This window comes from Papio anubis, chromosome 10 (genome assembly GCF_008728515.1).
Source record: "Papio anubis isolate 15944 chromosome 10, Panubis1.0, whole genome shotgun sequence".
Lineage (NCBI taxonomy): Eukaryota > Metazoa > Chordata > Mammalia > Primates > Cercopithecidae > Papio > Papio anubis.
The window spans coordinates 32,704,181-32,721,279 of record NC_044985.1 but is presented as its reverse complement, the minus strand read 5'-3'; the positions used below and the strand labels follow the sequence as shown (position 1 = coordinate 32,721,279).

Here is a 17,099-nt window from a genome sequence, read left to right as displayed (position 1 = left end):
ACAGTTCCACATGGCTGTGGAGGCCTCACAATCGTGGTGGAAGGCAAAGGAGAAGAAAAGTCACATTTTACATGGTGGCAGGCAAGCGAGATTGTGTAGGAACTCCCCTTTATAAAACCATAAAATCCCATGAAACTTACTCGCTATCACAAGAACAGCATGGGAAAGACCTGACCCCATGATTCAATTACCTCCCACTGGCTCCCTCTCACAACACGTGGGAATTATAGAAGCTACAATTCAAGATGAGATTTGGGTGCAGACACAGCCAAACCATATCATTATTCTTATCAGTTTAGTATCTGGTGTGTCCTCTATTTGAGCACAATAAATTAAATAAACTTTTGGAGAAGGGAGATAGAATGGGAGCTTGTTCCATCCACTCCATGCATTAACCTGGTATTGCAGTACCTCCAGGAATGGTGCAACTTCCTCCCGCCCCACAGGATTAAAAAAAAGAATTAGCCCACAGAACTGTAGAAGATAGAAAGTTCCAAGATCTGCAGGGTGAGTCAAGAAGCTAGAGACCCAGAAGGGCTGATGATGTAGGTCCAGCCTGAGTTCAAGGACCTGAGAACCAGGAGAGCTGATGGCCAGCAAGGCTCAAAATTCAAGAAGAGCCATGTTTCAGTTTGAATCTGAAGACAGGAAAAATTCCCTCTCACAAAGGGAAGGGTCAGTCTTTTTGTTCTATTCAGGCCACTAACTGATTGGATTAGGCCAATCCACATTAAGGAGGGCAATCTGTTTTACTCAATGTACCCACTTAAATGTTAATCTTGGGCCAGGTGTGATGGCTCACATCTGGTAATCCCAGCACTTTGGGAGGCCAAGGCAGATGGATCACCTGAGGTCAGGAGTTCGAGACCAGCCTGGCCAACATGGTGAAACCCTGTCTCTACTAAAATACAAATATTAGCTGAGCATGGTGGCAGGCGCCTGTAATCTCAGCTACTTGGGAGGCTGAGGCAGGAGAATCGTTTGAACCTGGGAGGCAGAGGTTGCAGTGAGCCAAGATTATGCCATTGTACTCCGGCGTGGGCAACAAGAGTGAAACTCTATCTAAAAAAAAAAGGATTCTTCTCTCTGCCTATCACAATAGCCACCCAGTCACTTTTGCTGCTCCCTCATTTCCACTAACCCTTCTTCTCAGCCTTGCCAAGTTCTGTGACCCCTCGACTTGATTTCTTCCAGTGTGATTGCTGGTTTACTTCCATAGAATCACCAGAGTAGAGCTAAAAAGTCGCACATGGGCCTCTACTCCAGAAAACTGAGTTTGAAATTCAAGGTCAACCAGTCCCTAGGTATGACTGAAATTTACAATCTCTTTTTGTGGTATTTTAATAAAGTTTTCAAAGCTTTAGGTTAAAAATTTAAGAGATATCATGTTGTATTAGTCAGGGTTCTCCAGAGAGAGAAACAATAGAATGGATGGATGGATGAATAGAGGATTGATCGATTAATTGATAAATAGATAGATAAATACATACATACATAGATGAAGAGGCATTTATTAGGGAAATTGGCTTATATGATTATGGTGGCTGAGAAATCCTGCAACAGGCTGTCTACAAGCTGGAAACCCAGGGATGCCAGTAGCATGGCTCAGTCCAAGTCCAAAGGACTCAGAACCGGGAAAGCTGGGGGTGTAACTCTTAGTCTGAGGCCAAAGGCTTAATGACCTGAAGGAGGAGGACTGCTGGTTCAAGTTCCACAATCCAAAGGCTGGAGTACCTGGAGTTCTGATGTCTGAGACCAAGAGAAGAGGGTGTCCCAGCTCCAGGAGGAAGAGAGTAAATTTGCCTTTCTTTTGACTTTTTGGTGTATCCATGACCCTAGTCAACTGGATTGTGCAACCCACATTAAAAGGGATCTTCCCCATACAGTCCACAGACTAATGCACCAATCTCCTCTGGAAACACTGTCACATACACACCCCAAAATCATGCTTTACCAGCTATCTAGATATTCCTTAATTCAATCAAGTTGACACCTAAAGTTATCCATCATACAAGTAGGTAAAATAAGATGAGAGTCTGCCTTTATTCCCACTAAAAACCCAATAACCTCCTTGGAGTTAAGGGTCTGAGCTTCTAATTTTTTCTTCTATGCATTTATAAACACATAGGGTCTCCTTTACACAAATGGAATCACTTGGAATTAACTAAGCACAAGAAAACTTTCCCATCGTGCTGTTTCTGCATTTCCCTTCTTCCTTAAAATGAATTTCAAAGATCTTAGAACTTTTCCTCTCCTAATTATTTGAAAATTATATATTTTATTTTTATTTATTTGATGTTACATTTACATTTTGACAATGATATTGATGCATTTTTTCTATCAATATTGAGAATTAATCAGTATTCATAACATTCATACTCCAACAGGGTAATATTGTTATTAAAATTTGTCCCATTCCTTTTTAAAAAATTTTTAATTACGAAAGCTTCCAATATAGACAAGAGTAGATCAATGACTATAATCAATCCTTCTGTACTCCTCACCAGCTTAAACATGAGGAATGTGTCTCAACTCATGGCAAGTTTACATCCCCATCCACTTGCTCCTCCCACACTATTTTGAAGCATAGCCCAGATATCATATCATTTCATCTGTAAATCTTTCAATATCTATCTCAAGAAGATATAAGGGCTCCTTTCACATATATAGATACAGTATCACACCTAAGAATCAATTAATAATAACTAGTAAATACCCAGAATTCCAATTATGTCATACATGTTATTATAATTTTTGTCCTATAGCTTGTTTGAATTGGGATTCAAATAAAGTCTACATATTGCAATTGGTTAGTAAGTCTTTAACATCTCTTAAAGCATAGATTTCTTGTCATGTCTTTCTTTTCTTACAATTCATTTGTTAAAAAACAAATTGTTTGTTCTATAGTTATATAGGACTTCCGTGAGTGATCATGAAGCAGATAGTCACTGGTCCATCAAGATGTCTTATTCAAGGGCAACAAGTTGGCGATCATTGTGCCATTAATATAGCCTTGAAGTAAGAGCTAGACACTAGGTATAGTTTCAGTCTAGAAACCCCAAAGTTTTACGGGCCCTGAGCGAGGAGGGGGATACTTCCCAGGTGGGTTGTTGGTTTCTCAAAGCTTGGTAGTCAAGGAATTTATTTGGAGGTGGTAAGAACGTTGATGAGAGGCCAAGCATGGTGGCTCATGCCTGTAATCCCAGCAGTTTCGGAGGCCAAGGCAGGTGGATCACCTGAGGTCAGGAGTTCGAGACCAGCCTGACCATCATGATGAAACCCCATCTCTACTAAAAATACAAAACTAGCTGGGTGTGGTTGCACATGCCTGTAATCCCAGCTACTTGGGAGGCTGAGACAGGAGAATTGCTTGAACCCAGGAGGCGGAGGTTGCAGTGAGCCAAGATCGTGCCATTGCACTCCAGCCTGGGCAACAAGAGTGAAACTCCATCTCAAAAAATAATAAAAAAAAATAAAGAATGTTGATGAGAAATTATTTGACTTACATGTGCTATGTACGATCAGTGATTGTATGGTCCTATTGTACTAGATGATGTTCATATGCTAAAGATTAGAGCTTGCACAGCTTAGCTTAATGGGTAGTCATCATAAACTTCACATACTTGCTTATATTTATAAAACCTAGATTTTGCTGATTGCATCCCATGGGTGCCATTTGATAAGTGCCTCTGTCATCTGTATTGGTAGTTAGATCTATACGCTTGATCAGATTCAGGCTAGATATTTTTGACAAGAATACTTGACAGATGATAGCATGTGCCTCCATCAAGGTACACATAATGTTTGGCTGTCTTTCCTTTTGTGATACTAATGGCTTATCATGCTCAATGCCTAGATCTAAAATTGTGATATTCAAAATCCACTGTTCATGTAATAGCTGGAATCCTTCAGTAAATGTAAGCTCCTCATCTTCTACTGTTTTACAGTAGTGATACAGTTAAAGACAAGACAGGGCCGGGCACGGTGGCTCATGCCTGTGATCCTAACACTTTGGGAGGCCGAGGTGGGCAACTATCTGAGGTCAGGGGTTCAAAACCAGCCTGGCCAACATGGCGAAACCTCATATCTACTAAAAATACAAAAATTAGCCAGGTGTGGTGGTGCGTGCTTGTAGTCCCAGCTACCGTGGAGGCTGAGGTGGGAGAATCACTTGAACCTGGTAGGTGGAGGTTGCAGTGAGCCGAGATCATGCCACTGCACTCCAGTCTGGGTGACAGTGCGAGACGCCGTCTCAGATAAAAAAAAAGGGGGGGGGTGCTGGCACAGTGGCTCACGCCTGTAATCCCCGCACTTTGGGAGGCTGAGGCAGGCGGATCAACTGAGGTGAGGCGTTCAAGACCAGCCTGGCCAACATGGTGAAACTGTGTCTCCATTAAAAATACAAAAGTTAGCTGGGCATGGTGGCGGGTGCCTGTAATCCCAGATACTCAGGAGGCTGAGGCAGGAGAATCCCTTGAACCCAGGAGGCAGAGGTTGCAGTGAGCCGAGATTGCATCATTGCACTCCAGCTTGGGCAACAAGAGCGAAATTCCATTTCAAAAAAAAAGAGAACAAAAGAAAAGAAAATAGTTTTAGGCCAGGCATGGTGGCTCATGCCTGTAATCGCAGCACTTTGGGAGCCCGAGGTGGGTAGATCATCTGAGGTCAGGAGTTCGAAGCCAGCCTGGCCAACATGGTGAAAAATCGTCTCTACTAAAAATACAAAAGAAAAAAAAAATTAGTGGGGCATAGTGGTGGGCACCTGTAATCCCAGCTACTCGGGAGCCTGAGGCAGAAGAATCGCTTGAACTTGGGAGGTGGAGGTTGCAGTGAGCCAAGATCATATCATTGTTCTTCCAGCCCCTGGAGACAGAGTGACTCTGTCTCAAAAAAAAAAAAAAAGAAAAAAAAAGAGACAAGACAGAATAAATACTTAATTCTTTCCTGTTATTCACCAGTTTTCAAAAGAATGGCTTAGTTCCCCCAGCATCCTCCAGTGGTGACTAATTTAATTATTATTATTATTTTTATTTTATTTTATTTTATTTTATTTTTTTGAGACGGAGTCTCGCTTTGTCCCCCAGGCTGGAGTGCAGTGGCGCGATCTCGGCTCACTGCAAGCTCCACCTCCCGGGTTCACGCCATTCTCCTGCCTCAGCCTCCAAGTAGCTGGGACTACAGGCGCGCACCACCACACCCGGCTAATTTTTTGTATTTTTTAGTAGAGATGGGATTTCACCGTGTTAGCCAGGATGGTCTCGATCTCCTGACCTCGTGATCCGCCCGCCTCGGCCTCCCAAAGTGCTGGGATTACAGGCGTGAGCCACCGTGCCTGGTCTAATTTAATTATTTTTGTTGTCCTTGCTATTTTAATATTATACACTCATGCATTTAAACATTATTGACAGCTTCAATCTACTATAGTCATCATCCTTAGCAATGCTCAAATTGTCCAGTCTTTAGCCAGCTGGAACCTTTTGGTTTGCTCCTTAGTACTGTCTAGGTTAAGACAAGACAACACAATGTCATGTTCTGAGGTTAGACTGATAAAAATACAATTTGAAAATCCACATGGAATGGTTTTACACTGTCAAAAGACTTTATTTGCACAAATCTTGGAGAATGGAAAGCTTTTTAACCTGGCAAGAAGACTACATGAGTAAAAAGTAGATCATACTCCTCTGAGGAGGGCATCCTTGATTAACATTACACTATATATAAAGTTATATAATTATATTTTATATTTATATGAAGTATATAAATATACTTCACGCCTTCTTTCAGGCACAGACACTTCCAATTATTCAGGCAGAAGCAGCTGGCAATGAACTTGACAGCCAAGTACCTTCCTATATCCATTCTTTGTACTCAATCACTGAAAATCTCTGGTATGAGATTATATTTATTTTCCCTAAACACTCTTTCTTATTGATGTATAATTTATAAATGCACAGGTTTAACCATATAGGCTAATGGATTTTGACAAATTCACAACCCATGTATCTATCACCAACAACAAGAAACAGAACATCTCAATCCATAGGAACATTTCATATGCCTCTTTCTGGTTAATCCCACCCATCCCCTCAGACAACCATTGATTTGTTTCTATCACATAGATAAGATTTGTTCACTTTGGATGTGACATAAATAAAAACTATACAGAACAAACTCTTCAGTATCTGGCTTTTTTTCATAGCATAATGTGTTTGAGATTTATTCATGTTGTTCTATCAGTAGTTCATTCATTTTTAATGCTGAGTAGCAGCACACCACAAGTTGTTAATTCTTTCACCAACTGATAAACATTTGAGTTGTTTCCAGTTTTTGCCTGTAATAAATAAAATGGCTATAAACATTCAAGTACAAGTTGTTTTAGAAACATATGTTTTCATTTTTCTTGGGTTGGGATTGAGTTATATTTTAAATACGAAAGGACTTCAAAAAGTCCACAGAAAAATGGTAATCAAAAGATTAAAATAACAAACTTTATTTCTCAACATAAACTCCATCAAATTCAAGAAACTTTTGTAAGTGATGATATCAGCAATTTAGTCCATCCCTGAAGAACTAAAGGTCCTGGGAATTTAACCATGTCAATGCAGTCTTTTTGACATTATTAACTGAGGAAAAAATGGATGCCCTTTAAAGATTTTTCATTAGGAAAGAAAAGTCAGAAGAACCAAATCAGGACTGTAAAGTGGATGCCTAATGATAGGCCACTGAAACACTCACAAAATTGCCCTTGTTTTGTAAGAGGAATGAGCAGGAGCATTGGTGTAGTGGAGAAGGACTCTCCAGTGAAGATTTTCCAGGTGTTTTTCTTCTAAAGCTGTGGCTAACTTCCTCACAATACTATCATAATATAAGCAGATATTGTCACTCTTTGTCTCTCCAGGAGGTCAACAAGAAAAGTCTTTGAGCTGCCCAAAAAACTCTGGCCACATCCTTTGCTCTTGACCTGTCTGCTTTTGCTTTGACTGGACCACTTCCACCCTTAGTATCCCTTGCTTTGATTGTGCTTTGTTTTCAGGATTGCACTGGTAGAGTCACATTTCATCTCTCGCTACAATTCTCTGGAAAAAAAAAAAAAAAGCTTCAGGACCTTGATCCCACTAGTTTTAAATTCCCATTGAACACTTTGCTCTTGTCTGCAGTCGATCTGGGAACAACAGTTTTGGCATTCATCTAGTAGAAAGTTTGCTCAACTTTAATTTCAGTCAGAATTTTGCACATTGGGCCAATTGAGATGTCAATGGTCTTGGCTACTGTTTGTACTAATAATCATCAATCCTCTGCAATCAGGGCACAAACAAGATGAATTGTTCCCTCACAGATTGATGTAGATGGTCTGCTATTCCAGGCTTTATCTTCAACATCATCTTGTCCCTTCTTAGTTATATATTTGTAAACTGATTTATTTGAGGATACTATCCCCATACATTTTTCATGAAACATCAATGATTTCACCATTCTTCCACCTAAGACTCACCATCAATTTGATGTTTGTTCTTACTTCAATTTTGACAGAATTGATGTTGCTCTAATAGGGGCTCTTTCTGAACTGATGTCTTATCCTTCTAAACGCCTCAAACTAGATCCTGTTCAGACAAGTTACAACAAATTAGTATGAGTTTATTTGGGGGCAAATTTTTTTTTGAAATCTGTGCATAGTTTTTTCATAATATGCATTTTTCAGGAACTTCTCAAATACATTGTATATGCTTTATGAGAAGCTACTGAACAGATTTACAAAATGATTGTACCATTTTACGCTTCTACCCACGATGAATAAGCATTCCAATCATTCATTGGAATGACTGACTTGAATTACACTCCTGTTGTAACCAATACTTGATATTGTCAGTCTTTTGAATTTCAGCTGTTACAATGGGTGTGGAGTGATCTCTTGTTGTGATTTTAATTTGCATTTCCCTCACAACTGGTGATGTTGAACATCTTTGCACGCACTTAATTGGGTAATCTCACGTCTTTTGTGAGGTGTCTAAGTCTTTTGACTCTATGTTGTTTATCCTTTTATCACTGATTTATAGTGATTCTTTCTATATTCTGGGTACCAGGTTTTTTTTAAATCATATATATGTATTGTAAATATTTTCTTCTAAACTACAGCTTGCCATTACATTTCCTTACTTTGTTTTCAATTTTATTTTTCACTATATTTCTAGACTCCAGGTCTTCCCTCAATTGCTAACCTAAGCTCAAATAGAATACACCATTTATTGAGCACTTACTGTGAGCCCTCTACTGTGCTAAACTCTTTATACCTATTGACCTCCTCTGCTACTCACGACAATTCTGGGAGGCAAATAACAGTCACCACATTGAATCAACAGGGAAAGTTAAGCTAAACAACCTCCCAATATCACCCAGCCAGTAAGAAAGAGAAAGACTTTAAGCAATGGTGTTCAATAATGGCTGCACATTCGAGTTACCTAAAATGCAGGCAAGGTAAAAATTACTAATGTCCAGGCTCCAATCTCAGAAATTTCGATTTAATTGGTCTGAGGAGGCAGCCCAGACATGGGTAACTTTTTAAAGCTCATTGGAATCACAAAATTGGGGTATAAATTAAATAGATAGATAGATGATAGATACATACATAAACAATTAAAAGGTCATCGAGTGATTCTAAGGGATCAGAAACTCTGATTCAAAATGTGCTGAGCTCCCTGCTGCATCGCTCAGGTTTGGCTCCAGAAGATTGCCCTGTCCCCCAGTGCAGAAAGAGTTAAATGACAGGCAGTCCCAGAGACCATCTCTCAGCATCATTTACAGGCTGTGCAAAGAGAAAGCGTGCCTGGCTGACGCAGTTCTCACTGTGCAGACTGGAGATGCTTTGGGTTTTAATTTAAGGAGCTCTTTAAAATCTGCTCTCTCCTCCACCCCCACTTTCCCAGGAGACATCATATCCAGACGTCAGCTCATAAAACCGGGTCCAATTTTGGAGGCTGCAGTGATCTGGGAACCATCCAATGTGTCCTTGCAGACAGGCAGTCACAACTCGGAAATGACGATTGCATAGAGGTTTCAATGTCGCATGCAAACAGCCTATCTCACTGACAATTTTCAACTTGCTGTCATTTCATGATGCTTCCCCGCTCTCCAAGGAAACCTGGCACCAAGTTGGGGAGGGGCCCCTGCTTTTCCTTTCAGTGTTCCAGCCATACCACTGTGGCTTTCAGAAACTGAGCTGGGAGCTCTGAAAAGCCAATATCTTTATCAAGAGGGAAAGGAGAGAGAGCCAGGCAGAGACAGGTTTCTCTAAAATAAGACCCTTCTTGATTTTTCTCCCTGGGACATTTATAGCTCATAGCAATCAGCCCCAGAGATCCTAATTTGTCCTAGAATCAGAATCCTGGTCTCACTCAGTTGAGGGTAGGGGGAATTTAATGAGTATTTCTGTCTTTGAAAATTACCCTCATCACTTGGTCAAAAACACAGACAGTGGCCGGGCTTGGTGGCTCATGCCTGTAATCCCAGCATTTTGGGAGGCCGAGGAGGGTGGATCATCTGAGGTCAAGTGTTCAAGACCAGCCTGGCCAACATGGTGAAACCCTGTCTCTACTAAAACCACAAAAATTAACCTGGAGTGGTGGTAGGTGCCTGTAATCCCAGCTACTAGGGTGGCTGAGGCAGGAGAATTGCTTGAACCTGGAAGGCAGAGGTTGCAGTGAGCCAAGATCGTGCCATTGCACTCCAGCCTGGGGGACAAGAGTGAGACTTTGTCTCAAAAACAAACAAATGAAAAACAACACAGACAGCTAGGTATGGTGGCTCATGCCTACAATCCCAGCACTTTGGGAAGCTAAGGCAGGAGGATGTTCAAAGTCAGTAGTAGCTCAAGACCAGCCTGGTCAACAAAGCAAGATCCTGTCTCTACAAAGAATTTTTAAAAATCAACCTGGTGAGATGGCACACACCTGTAGTCTCAGCTACTTGGGACGCTGAGGCAGGAGGATCGTTTGAGCCCAGGATTTGGAAGCTGCAGTGAGCTATGACTGTGCCACTGCTCCAGCGTGGGCGACAAAGCGAGAACCTGTCTCTAAAAAAAAATTAAAAATTTTGTAAAACCAGAGTATGTAGAACAATATTGGATATTTGTTCCTGGCCAACAAGCTTTCATTGAGCAACATGTAAGAATTGCTGAGGGGGAACAAAATGATCCACCTCAGAACAGAATCTCTCCTCAGAAAGCTCAGGCACCATGCTTTGCAGAACAGAGAGGCTTGTTTCAGGAATGAAGACAGGGGTCGGGGCACCTCGAGTAGCAGCTGAGGCCTGAAGCACTGCATCTAGAGCAGTGGTTTTCAAAGTGTGGTCTCTGAGCCAACAGCATCACCTGGGATGTGGTAAAAATGCAGATTTTCAGGCCTTGTCTCAGCCTTTCTGAGTCAGAAACTTGGTGGGGCGGGGGGGAGGGGGAGCGGGCAGTAATCTGCATTTTAACAAGTCCTCCAGGTGATTCTAATTCAATTTAAAGTTTGAGAATCATTGATGTAGTCTGGACTCTAGGAAATCATCTTGGAAATTTTGAGCCCTGCTGGATTACAGGCAGGAGGGAGGCAGGGAAGGACCCTGCTTTAAGCTGTCTGCAGTCATTTCCTCCCTAGTGTAAATGGGGATGGGAGTGGGGGTGGAGGGGGTGAAGGTGAGAACACCAGAGGCAGAAAGGCTGAGGAGGTAGAGGAGCACATCTTTCTGCCTTCCCTGTGGAAGGAGGATCCACCCAGTGCAATGACAAAAGCAGCTGCCTGAGTAGGATCCTGCCTTCTGTTTTCAGAGGCATGCGGTCTGCAAATGTGTCTGGAAGGGTTCCGTGGAGGGATAGAGTTAGGGAGGTGAGATGGCCACAGGGAGGACCTAGGATCAGTCTGGAAATCAGCGCTAACTGGCTGCTGTGTACAACCTGCACAACAGTGCGTGGTAGCCCTGCTCAGGAAGCAGGAGCTTAAACAAACAGAAGCTTCATCCTCAGAGCGAAGAAGAGACATGAAGGCAGATGCCAGGGTTGAGGGGGACAGTAGATGAAAGAGAAGATGAGCTCCAGAACAAGGTGTTTTAAGGGATTTATTTTGATTGGGTCTGGTAAGACACACAGACACCGAAATGACTCATTGTAATTGCCAAAGCCAATGCACTGAGAATAGCAGGGTTTTGTGTTTGTTTGTTGTTTTTTTTTGCAGCAAAGAAAGAGTTTAATAATCACAGGGCCAGCCAAGTGGAAGAATGAGAGTTAGCTCTTAAATCTATCTCCCCAAGAATTTGGAGGCCAGAGTTTTTCAGGGATCATTTGGTGGGCAGGCGGCCAAGGAACAGGGAATGCTGATTGGTAAGTTGGAGGTTGAAATCACGGGGGTCAAAGCTATCTTCTTGTGCTGAGTCCATTCCGGGGTAGGGGTCATAAGACTAGTCGAGCCAGTTTCATGGTATGGGTTACTGGTCCGGGTGGTGCCAGCTGGTCTATCAGAATGCAAGTTCTGAAAGGTACCTCAGACACCAGTTTTAGTTTTTACAACAGTGGTGTTCTCTACAGAAGCGTTTGGAGGAGGTTACAAATCTTGTGACCTCTGGCCACACAACTAAACCCCATCCTATCCTCGTGGCTAAGTTTTTATTAGCTTTACACAGGCAATTTTGGTCCCTGAGCAAGGTGGGGGTTAGTTTCAGGAAGGGGCAGTTATGATCTTTGTTTTAGAGTTAAACTATAAACTAAATTCCTCTCCTAGTTAGCCTGGCCTACACCCAGGAGGAAAGGCAGTTAGCTTGTGAGGTTAGAAGCAAGACAGAGTCATTTGGGTCAGATTTTTCTCATTGTCATCATTTCTCTCTGTCAGATTTCTCTCATTGTCACAAGTTTTACAAAGGTGATTTGATTATGAAGGAAGAAAGGTGTTTTGGTTGTTTTTGTTTGTTGTTTGTTTTGAGACAGGGTCTCACTTTGTCACCCAGGCTGGAGTGCACTGACACAATCTCGGCTCACTGCAACCTCCAACTTCCGGGCTCAGGTGATCCTCCCACCTCCGCCCCCCAAGCAGCTGGGACTACAGGCCTGTGCCACCACGCCTGGCTAACTTTTTTGTATTTTTAGTAGAGACGGGGTTCACCATGTTGAAACTAGGTTCGAGACCACCAGGCTGGTCTTGAACTCCTGAGCTCAAGTGATCCTTCCGCCTTGTCTTCCCAAAGTGCTGGGATTACAGACGTGAGCCACTGAACCCGGCTGAAGGAAGAAGTTTATTATACTCACAGATTCTCTAGAAGCAGGAGACATGGCCCACCGCACCAGGGGACACAGGAGGAACCCCCAGGCTGGGCAGGAGGCAGAGGGGGCCAGGAGAAAATGAGAACAACGATCTTTGCTGCGGTTTCCACGGGATGAGCAGATGAGGCAAGGTAGGCGGGCTCAAGCTTGGCTCGTCTGAATCATTTCCGCAGCCATGGGGGCTGCCCCTAGTGCTCTGGTACCGGGAGTATGACAGCCCAATAGCAGAGGTGGCTGGGGTTTGGGGCTCTGAATTGCTCGGTTTGCATTTGAAAGGCAGGCTGCCTCGTGAGTTGTTTACTGTATCTAGAAATTGGCTAATCCTGGCAGGGGCACCCCCTCCAGGGTTTTGCTTCTCTACAGAAAACAAAAGGCATGGTTAATCTACAAGGGATAATGAAGTAAGATTCTGCAAGCTCGCCTACTCAATTGACCTGACCACTTTGTTACCATCTGTATACACCTGTGCTACCTGGGGCTCTTGGAGGCTTGAAATAGGGCCAGTGTGACTGAGGAACTGAATTTTACATTTTTATTCCAGTCTTCTGTTAAATAGGCTTCATAAGAGTCTAAAATATCTCATTTTTATATTGAAGACATGTTGAAATTATAATGTTTTGACTATATTGTGCATAAATTGAATATACTATTAAATTTAATTTCATCTGTGTCTCTTTGTAAAATGTGGCCTCTAGAAAACCTAAAATGACGTATGTGCTTGTATTATTTTTCTTTTTTTTTTTTTTTTTTTTTTTGAGATGGAGTCTCGCTCTGCCGCCCAGGCTAGAGTGCAGTGGCCGGATCTCAGCTCACTGCAAGCTCCGCCTCCCAGGTTTACGCCATTCTCCTGCCTCAGCCTCCCGAGTAGCTGGGACTACAGGCGCCCACCACCGCGCCCGGCTAGTTTTTTGTATTTTTTAGTAGAGACGGGGTTTCACCGTGTTAGCCAGGATGGTCTCTATCTCCTGACCTCGTGATCCACCCGTCTCGGCCTCCCAAAGTGCTGGGATTACAGGCTTGAGCCACCGCGCCCGGCCGCTTGTATTATTTTTCACTGAACAGTACTGGCCTATACTTAATAGTGATTGGAAGTAAAATCCTAAAACAACAACAACAAAATGGTGGCTTTTTAAAATTAAGGAATTCTAGCCGGGCGCAGTGGCTCACGCCTGTAATCCCAGCACTTTGGTAGGCTGAGGTGGGTGGATCACCTGAGATCAGGAGTTCGAGACCAGCCTGACCAACATGGAAAAAAGTATTTTTCTGCTAAAAATACAAAATTATCTAGGCATGGTGGCGCATGCCTGTAATCCCAGCTACTTGGGAGGCTGAGGCAGGAAAATCGCTTGAACCCGGGAGGCGGAGGTTGCGGTGAGCCAAGATCGCACCATTGCACTCCAGCCTGGGCAACAAGAGCAAAACTCTGTCTCAAAATAAAATAAAATAAAATTAAGGCGCTCTTTAAAATCTGTTCTGAGATTTGTGTGCTTACAAAGCAGAGCACAGTCCATGCCTTCCTCCTGTTGGAGGATGACATCCTTCTTGCTGGGGATTGACAGCCGCCCATCAGGATCTGGGAGACTCTGGGGTAGGCAGGAGATGTTGATGAGACTGAAAGCAAAAACTTCATGCTTAAGCAATTTCTTGAGAGAGAAATCTACCTCGGTTCCTGCAACCCAGCCACAGCCATGAAGCCCAGAAGCAACGTGTCCCATTTCTGGCTCTGCAGACCTCTGCTCCACACTCCTGCCCCAGACTGACTACTCCCTGGCAGAGACAAAGAACAGCAAAGAGGGCCAAGGGGCAGGCCCGGAGCAAGCCTCTCCAGTGGCCTCGTGCCCTCTCCCCTGCATGTTCTTGTGTGACTGCCAGTCCTGTGAAGTGCATGTGATTCACAGAGATCCTCAAGGTTAGACTTTTGGAGGCACTGTGGTTATAAATTAGTACAAGAGGTTTCTTGGCACAGGATCCAGGAGCCCTGGCCCTGTGTCAGCTGCAGGAAAGCTTCTCAGCTAATTGGGATGCTGGTGGGTTGGGGGATGGGGGCAGAAGGGGCCAAGGCTCCGTTTCAAGGACAGAGACAAAGCTGTCACCAGGCTCGCTCATGAAAACCCTGGGGCTGGTCAGGGCAGGGGTCGGGGCTCAAGGCTGGAAGAGTGACCTCACAGAGCACCAGAGGATGGGGTGCTGCAGTGGGCAGCCACCTGCACCTGCATACTTTAGTCATGGGTGTGAGGAGCACTGATCTCTGTGCAAACAGGATCTGAAATCCTAGGTCACATCCTGTAGTGAACTTGGGGTGAGATCCGTTGGTGGAGGGGCTCTCTTAAGTTGGGCAACAGCCATCTATGTAGCCTAGAAGAGCGACTACCTTGAAGAAGGAAAGAATGTTCTTCTTCCCACCAGTAGGGGCAATCTAGTTCATTCAGTCTGACAGGCTTTCTTTTAGGCCTACTATGTGCCAGACACTGGAGTCCAAGGCACTCGTGGTCCCTCCCTGCCCTCAAGGAGCTTTGAGGAGGAGGAGGTCACTGTGTAATAAACTAAAGCACAGGCAGGGTGCAGTGGCTCACGCCTGTAATCCCAGCACTTCGGGAGACCGAGGCAGATGGATAACCTGAGGTCAGGAGTTTGATACCAGCCTGGCCAACATGGTAAAACCCCCATCTCTACTAAAAATATGCACAGAAAAATTAGCTGGGCGTGGTGGTGGGTGCCTGAGGCAGGAGAATCGCCTGAACCCAGGAGGCAGAGGTTGCAGTGAGCTGAGACCATGCCATTGCACTCCAGCCTGGGCAACAAGAATGAAACTCCATCATATATATATATTATAAGTGTTGAGAAAGGGAAGGAGAAGGTACCCTCATCTGAAGGTCAGAGAAGGCCTCTTGAAGGCCTCTACATACAAGAACATGCATGTATATTTTGGCAATCCAGGGGAGGCTGAGGGCAGAGGACAGTGTTCCCAGTTGAGGGATTTGCCCACACAAAGGCTCAGAGGCGAGAGAGGGCTGTTCCACCATGAGTTAATGCATTCAGCAATAATGTGTGGATTTATTAGCCACACAGGTGCCAAATGTGTTTTGGGATGATTTTACCACCCTGACCTGCTCTAGAAATAAATACAATAACAAATACAATAGCGGTCCCTCATGTATTCACTTAGCATTCCTGGGGCATCAAAAGTGTGTCAGGCACAAGAGTTCATTGTCAGAGGCCTGCAAACAGCCAGGGAGCCTGGAGGATGGCAGGCTTGGAGTTGCAGAATTTGGGGAGAGGAGGGAGAGGTACTGGGGGGCCAAAGCAGCTCCATCTTGGATGCTAATCTGCCATGTTGCATTCTGATTAACCCCAGTTCCAGGAAGCCTGTAAGATTTCCAGTGTATCTATTGTTCCTTTGGTAAAGGCAGGTACTTACTGTAAATCCTGCCCTTAGGTCAGACAACCTTGATGTCATAGTACTTCAATTATCCTACACATCCCTTTTGAAGCACCCCTCCCCTATGGCATAGAAGCCCTAGGTCTGAGAGATAATGCATGGATCCACCGTCTAGTCTTCTTGCTGCCCAAGACACTGACATGGCTTCTGTTCGTCAATTACTTGGAAACTATGGTTTCTTCTATTAAATGTTTCTAAAAAAACTGGATTTGCCAGCCTCTTTCTTCAGCCTATCAACTTCCTCAGACTTTGGGGTAGGTTTGCCTAGGCCTGCCCACCACAAAACAGGTGCAAAAAAGACAAGACATTGAGGGAGGCAGCATTCATTGCAAGTTTGTGGCATGCTTTCTCTGAGAGCATGGAGGTCCACGGCACACTATCCTAGGAGCCTGAAGGAAGAGAAATATTATGGCACCTCTTTCTTCTGGGCTTCCCACATTTTGCCACTTGCCACATACTGGAAGCTCTATCTCATATTGTCTTGTGTCTTGACCCTCTCTCCACTCCCACTGCCTGCTCAGGGTCCCATCAGTTACTGTCTAGACTAAAACAACAGCCCCCTCATTAAAAAATTAGCAGGGCGTGGTGGCATGCACCAGTAATCCCAGCTACTTAGGAGGCTGAGGTAGGAGAATTGCTTGAACCAGAGGCAGAAGTTGCAGTGAGCCGAGGTCGCACCATTGCCCTCCGGCCTGGGCGACAGTGAGAGACTCCATCTCAAACAAACAAATGAACAAAAAACCACAGTGGTGCTTATTAAAACACAAGAATCAAAATAGACTGAAAAGTAGAAGCTGGGCCCTGATGAGGGATTGGCTAGTGTGATCTCTGCCCAGTACTGACTGTCTGGATGGTCAGTGTAATGAGACAATGATGTCTGTGCCCCTTCGGCTGTATTGAGGTGTACTGAAGGAACAGGAGACAGGCAACCACTTGGCAGTCAGTGCAGAGAGGAGCAAGGGGAGGAAAGTGTTCATGTTATGGAAAAGTCAAGCAATAGGTTCATGAAGAAACCGTAGTTTCCAAGTAATTTATGATAACGACAAAAGCCATGCCTCGCAGTAAGACTAACAACAAATATACAAAGGTATTTATGGGTAAATCCCATCCAGTTTATCCAAGATTTAATACAATTCCAAACAAGTTGCCTACAGAGCTTTCCTTAGCACCTAAGAAATTATCTCTAAAATGTGTATGGAAAGAGAAGTTTCAAGAATAAGCAAGATTATTTAGAAAATGTTAGGCCGGGCGCGGTGGCTCAAGCCTGTAATCCCAGCACTTTGGGAGGCCGAGACGGGCGGATCACGAGGTCAGGAGATCGAGACCATCCTGGTTAATATGGTGAAACCCCGTCTCTACTAAAAAGTACAAAAA

The 17,099-nt window shown here is 43.9% G+C and overlaps 1 pseudogene; it reads left to right on the top strand.

The window, feature by feature from the left end:
* Positions 1-270: 270 nt before the first annotated feature.
* LOC116269347 lies at positions 271-433 on the top strand (annotated as a pseudogene).
* The last annotated feature ends 16,666 nt before the right edge of the window (positions 434-17,099 follow it).